Raw genomic sequence first — 7,307 nt, 5'->3', positions numbered from 1 at the left:
GGGGGGGGGGGGGTGAAAGGGGGATAATTTGTGTTTTTTAACGTTTTTTTGTGTGTTTTCTTTTCCACTGCTTTTTTAAAAGTTATTTTTTAACAGAAAGTATTATGAATAATTTTATAACCAAACAAGGTGTAAAACCTATGAATTAGCTGAAATATTGTCTGTCTGTGTGTATGTATGTCTGTGGTAGAAACTTTAACATTTGAAGACGTCACATTATGACGTAAGAGGGTTAGACGTCACGCGAAGGAATTACTGAAAGTCTCGGTCATTGTTATTTTGAGCGGGCCGAGACTAGTTGGCAGTCGTGTCCCTGTAAGTAGGCTACATGCAGACAGACAGATCTAGATCTAGTGTCTCGCTTTCTTGCACAGTTTCACCTGTGCTTACTGTGTGTGTGACGTGTGTGTGTTTTAATATGTGTGGCGGAGTGATTGAGTTTGTGTTACTGTTTGTCGATTTCTTACGTGAGCCTTGAAGGCTTCGCCTCTTGTTTTTATATACATTTAGTCAAGTTTTGACCTAATGTTTTCAGATAGACTTGGAATCTAGACGGGTAGGTAGTGTGTGTGTATGTGTGTGTGTGTGAGTGTGTGTGTGTGCATGTGTGTGTGTGTGTGTGAGTGTGTGTGTGTGTTAGTGTGTGTGTGTGTGTGTGTTAGTGTGTGTGTGTTAGTGTGTGTTTGTGTGTGAGTGTGTGTGTGTGCGTGTGCGTGTGTGACTGTGTGTGTAGCGAGTTCTTAGAAAACTACTGGCCAGATCGTCATGAAATTTTTTTCTCCAAAGGATACCCTTAGAGCGTTCTTTTCTCTCCATTTATTCGATAAATGTAATTGATGATGGCACTCATTACCTCATTATTCAACCAAATTAATTGCAATTATGGCCTAGCAATCTATGACTAAGTCCCGACAATAGGACTGCACATCAGCTTATTGGAAGCTTAAATATTGATTATTTTGTTAAGTTAAAGTTGTCCATAAAATGGAATGTTTACCAAGAGACGCACAGACTGACATACACATAAACAGACACACACCCTCACACATGCAACCCCCCCTCTCCCTCACTCCCCCACCCCTACACACACGACCTGTACAGAAAACTATGTCATGTCTCACCTCTAGTCTGTGATCTGTAAAACGAAACGTCCAACTCGCTTCTCCCCTCAGCACATTATGCGATCGGCTCACAAGCACCCACTGGAACTTAAAGCCCACAATACCTCGTCTAAACACAAGAAACTCACTGTTGCGTATGGGCAGAATATACCTGCGCAGAGTCAGCGGCACAGACGACACACTGCATATTATTTTTGCTGCGTTGGGGATTATGACGAGAACTTGACCTGTTTTCCTTTCATGCAACGTGTAGCGGGCTGGGATAATCTGCAGTGGCAGTGCGTCGTCGGTCCTGCTGAAGTTACATAGGTGAGCGGAGCAGTGATCCACGAAGGCAGTGTAAACTGCGGGGCCGCCAAGCCGTTCCCGGTAGTGATGTCAGCTTTCCGCCTCTGTCACCTTTCCGACTCGATATATACTCGAGACTGAAATGTTGTTTCCTGGTCAAATTAAAGAAGTGATCTTTTTAAGGACGAAAAGCATGTCAGTTTCTTGCATGTGAAGAAAATTGGTGGGGACATGTAATAGATTTCACCCCAACATTCCATTTCTTAGAAACCGAGTGGTTACGTCCCTTGAATGAGAAGGGAAACATTTTTAAGATGAATCAAACTTGTCCCCAAGAATGTAAAGTAACCAAGGTTGATCGTCAGTACTATCGAAGGGTATTTTTTTGTTCAGTGTGGAGTTTATACAAGATCAACGAGGCCGAATCGGAAAGGTGACAGAGGCGGAGAGCTGACATCGTTACATCGTGTCAACACCAGTCCTATCCTCTGATGTAGGTAGTGAGGTGCCCGCCTGTAAATTCGCCCGATATTTTCTTGTCATCTCGAAAGTCCAGGGATCTGTTAGATTGGCGGTAATTACGATGTTGAGATTTTTTTTAGAACTCGCGTGCACATGTTTGTGACGGGCACACCGACAGACAGACAAATCTGCGCTTATCACGCTTCAAAATCGAAATAAAAAAAATATCATGTGCAGATTTACTCACACACTTTCATTTTCATATGAATTTTTGGCCTGGGTGGTTTACTTGGCTCCAAACAAAAAATATTAATAATAATAAAAGGCATGTATTAATTTGTGGAATGCGATTTTTTTTACATTTTTACAAGATAATCGCGGTTATAGGTTCGACGTCATAATTTTGTCAAATGTTTTTACATGTTCACGAATCACGGTGGTACAAGGAAAGTAGGTAAAGCCATTGCGCCTCGCGAAAACAGTTCCCTCACTGTCTCAGACCTGGCCCGGCTTTTACATGGGATATGATCCTCCTACCACTTGGTCACATACCCTAGATCAACACCTTGACTGCTTGCTGTGGTCAGGTGGTATTTTGTTGGATGAATCAATTGCCTTTTGCGAAATTAATCTTAAAAAAACCCAGTGTGCACAGAGAGTGTTTGTTTGTATGAGACCAAGTCTTTGAGTTGTTTGCTCAGTCACCCTTTCCAATCTGGCCTGGGAGCGTATGCAAGACGATGAGACTGCTTGTCGTACGACAAGCGCCCCGAAGTTTGATAGCTCTCGGTCCGACAACTTTTGTCGTACTGCCTAATGCACAGGCATCAAACAGCCTCGGGGGGATTCCCTTGTTTACTGTCGCTGGACCGCCAACTCGTCACGTGACCCATCGAGGTTACGACGCTCGACTTTCACAGGGGCGCTTAGCGTCCGGTTTGAAAGACAGTGAAAAGAAAGCACGCTCCAGTTATTTGTGATAATGGGAGGTGACAATGAATTGGATTTTCCAAAACTCCAAACTAAACTTTACAAAACTCATCCATATGCACTTTAGCTGAGTTTATTTTAGAATTTTCAGCACTTACCTCGGCAACTTCGTCCATGTTTACAATCAACACCGGATATGACATCCCCCTGATTTCTGAAAGGCTAGTAAGCGTAGCTTCCTAAATGCGTGAGGCCGCTACCTCGTAATAGAGAGACAGAGCGGAGAGATAGCAAGTTGGCGGTCCAGGATAAATGGTCTATGGCCTGACGCAACAGCTGAGCTCTGTAAAGGCCCCGCTTGCTGTGGCTGGCTGACCGTGGCTCGTTCACCCCAACTCGGCGCCACGCAAACATCTTAATATGCACGAGACGCGTGAAACCGCAACGCGAGTATCACTTGCGAGACAAGAGGCTAGGCACCCATTCTGTTCGCAAACTGAATGTTGTCAGTTATCACATCCGTCAACAGTCAACGGCAAAATATCGTGCATGCGGAATATGAATTTGTACATGTATCACTATCCCGTCCCCAAAAATCGTATGTCTCAGAATGTTTCTTCTTACCCGGTAACGCTGCAAACTGATGGGCACCATCTTGAAATCAAAGTAATCGCACTGACAACAGTGCTTATCGGTGGGACAGTGCCTACAATAGGCGCTATCGGTGGTTCTTGAAATCAAAGTAATCGCACTGACAACAGTGCTTATCGGTGGGACAGTGCCCACAATAGGCGCTATCGGTGGTTCTTGAAATCAAAGTAATCGCACTGACAACAGTGCTTATCGGTGGGACAGTGCCTACAATGAGTGCTATCGGTGGTTCTTGAAATCAAAGTAATCGCACCGACAACAGTGCTTATCGGTGGGACAGTGCCTACAATAGGCGCTATCGGTGGTTCTTGAATTCCACGATAGGGGGTTATCGGAAGTTTTCTGTTTCTCGTACCGACAAAACCCCTGTCTTAGCCTTCCTGAATATGGGCCAGGGATAGGCACCTCTAACTTTATCGTTGGACAGTGCCTATATACGATAGGCACCTCTAACTTTATTGTTGGACAGTGCCTATATACGATAGGCACCTCTAACTTTATCGTTGGACAGTGCCTATATACGATAGGCACCTCTAACTTTATCGTTGGACAGTGCCTATAATTATACGATAGGCGCTATCGGTCGTTCTTGAATTCCACGATGTCAAGGAATTTTAGATGTGCTGCTGACTTATTGGTCCGGTGTTTGCTTTTCCGTGTGCGGGGATTCTACATTCACACACTCATTCATACATTTGTACACACACAGTCATACACAGACATACTCATGCATGCGGGATGGTGACAACACGCACTCGAACAACACACACGGCACACAACGAATGAACATTTCAAACATTTCACTATTAACTCAAATAAAAACATAATCGTCATACAACTGAAATACCTAGGTTATGATAAAATACCTCTCGTCACACAGAACACACCGTTCGGCACTGTACCAACACACTTCCTTCTGAATCCTCGGAATGTCTACAACACATCACATCACTGCCGAAAGTCCTTTAAGTTACACACAGTTCTTTTCTGTCCTCCGACAAACACAAGAATGTCTGCTTTCATGTCTCAATTATTCTTCCAGCTGCAGGTATTAAAATAAAGTCTGGACTACTCTAATTAACAACAACTACACACTTTCATCCCACACAACAAACACATCCGCTCGCATCAGTCATCGCATCGTTCTCTGACGTATCACGCTTGCACGGTCAACCTCTCGACCACCGCATTTACCTCACTAAAACAAAACACTGATTTTTTTCTATTCAAATTAGGCGAGTCGGCCATTTTATCTAGTCAGCCCAGAAAACAACCTAAGAATTATTGCAAGATTTGATTTTTTTATGTCTACTTGTAGAGAAAATTTAGCCCTTTAACATAAACATGATCTAGGAAAATCTACGGTTTATTTACTGAGATAAAATTAAATAAAGCATAATTAATCCCACGTTCTCATTCATTCAGGCAACATTGTACAGCCATAGCGGGAAGGTGTGCGGCGTATCCTTCAACACCTTATCAGCGGCATGGTTCAGATTGCCTTGGCTGCATCCGGTGAGCCTGTTACAAAGGATGCTACGACCCGTTGGAATGCGTTTGCTTAATCGCGTCGTTTCCGCGTTTTTTTGGGCGTCAGTGGTTGAACTTTCACTTCGTGGATGTCGACACTCCAAATCCATGAAGGTCAGTGACTTTTTATCATTCAAATGTACATTTTTGTTCAATCATTTGATGAGTACGTTAGAAAGGTTTACTTGTATTTGAAAGAGGTCGGCTTCCATTCTTTTGTATGGTTCCCCGTTTGCACAGTGTTGCTGTTTTGATCCAATTCTTCAATTGTTTTCGATAATTCGGTGTTTTTGTGTGTGCAGCTTCTGATATGGATGAAACAGAAGGGCTTTGCTGTTTTTGTAAATCTGTATGCAACATCACCATAAAGCCCCTAGACAGTGCAACATTGAGAGTAGAAGGCGCCAGAGGTAAATATTGTTTCACGATAATGAATCAAACAATTGGTGCTTGGTTAAGATTATTAGTGAGGGCAGAATAGTCCGTTTCAATCAATGAAGATTAATACATAAATATTCATGCAGTTTTTGGACATCTCTCTCTCTCTGTCTCAATCTCTCTCTCTCTCTCTCTGTCTCTCTCTCTTCCCGAGCTCTCTTTCTTTGCAAAACACACACACACACAACCACACACACCCACACACACACCCACACCGGCCCACACACACACACACACACAATGATGTGATTTGCCAAAAAAATAAAGCGCGTACCTGTGCATTCATTCGATAAAAAAAGGAAATTGGAAATCTGATTATTATGAACCGTAACATAAACGTTATTTTTATTTTGGACCGAAATATGACAAATGACATTTTACACAGATCTCGACGGTCATAATTGCCAGCGTTATCCCGGAGAACAATGAATGGCTCGTTCTAAGTAAAACATCATTTTCGGGTTTAAAATGCAAATTACGTATAATTAATGAATCGGGTATATATGCACACTCGCGCACGCGCGCAAAACACACATGAGCAACGGTTTGTGTTTGTCAGTTCATATGTCATGTCTTGTCAACAGGAATCAACAGTGCAAGCAAGAAAAGAGGTGATAGTGTGCAAGCGACCGCGGGACAACGAGTTCACAAAGAATGTCGTAAACTTTACACCAACACACACGTCATTGAAAGAGACCTGAGAGCACAGAAGAGATTGCATGATGAAGTTGATCAGGCAGGTCCAAGTCTTCGATCACAACAAAATGCCTTTGACTTTGCTACTTGTTGTTTATACTGTGGAACCATGGCGAATCTTGCAGCCAAAAACGCGCCTGACGAAGCCTTCCAGGTTCGTACGTTTTCGTTCCAGGACTCAGTATTTGCCTCGTGCGACAACAGACAGGATGAGTGGTCAGACACAGTGCGGGGGCGACTGGAATATGCGAGAGACTTGCATGCAGCTGATTCTATTTATCACAAAACCTGTGATGTCAACTTCAGGACAGGAAAGCAGATCCCACAGCGGTTTCAAGTCACTTCGTCAACATCATCATCTAAAAGGCCTTGTCAAAGAGGACGACCAAAAGATACAGACAAGAGAAATGCGTACGAACAAACAGTTCAGTACCTATGTGAAAATGATGACGAGCAAATCACCATCGGTGAACTCGTCGAAAAAATGAACGAGTTCTCAGAAGGAAAAACGTACACCCACCAACACATGAAAGACAAACTGTTGGAAACGTTTGCAGACAGAATCATTGTCACGGAAGTAAATGGAGAAGCCAATGTTGTAACATTCCGAACAACAGTTAGAACTCTTCTCCATGACTTTTTTTAGCGATCCCAAAGCAACAAATGACGAAGAAGAAAAGCTTAGGGTAGTGAAGGCTGCGGCTGAGATGATCAGAAACGACGTTAAAGCAGCTGCAACAGCAAGCAGCCACTATCCAACATCCGATGACATAGCGTCCGTGACCAAGAATCTAGATTTCAAAAAAAATTCAAGTCAAACAGTTTATTTACCAAATGCAAAGCACAGGATTTTGTTATGGTGTATGCATAAAACTTCACACTCCTTCCACACGCATATATCATAATAAATAAGTACAGATAAAGTGTTCAATTTCACTGGGCCTATTTACGTGTGTATACCAACCAGACATTTTGTTCCTCAGTCTCTTCAGGTTCTGTTTCGCACGATATTTAGTGAGAAGGATGCGGACGTCAAGATTGCTTCAATCGGCCAGGCGACTGTGCAAGCTGCTCGTCCGAGAGTTGTTATTGCCCCATTGCAAGTTGGACTCGGTATCCAAATGCATCACCACTTCGGTTCAAGGTTTCTGATTGATGTTCTCAATACCATGGGATTCACTTCATCCTACA

Source organism: Littorina saxatilis, linkage group LG7, assembly GCF_037325665.1.
Source record: "Littorina saxatilis isolate snail1 linkage group LG7, US_GU_Lsax_2.0, whole genome shotgun sequence".
NCBI lineage: Eukaryota > Metazoa > Mollusca > Gastropoda > Littorinimorpha > Littorinidae > Littorina > Littorina saxatilis.
The sequence above is the reverse complement of the archived record's forward strand: the minus strand, read 5'-3'. Positions refer to the sequence as shown.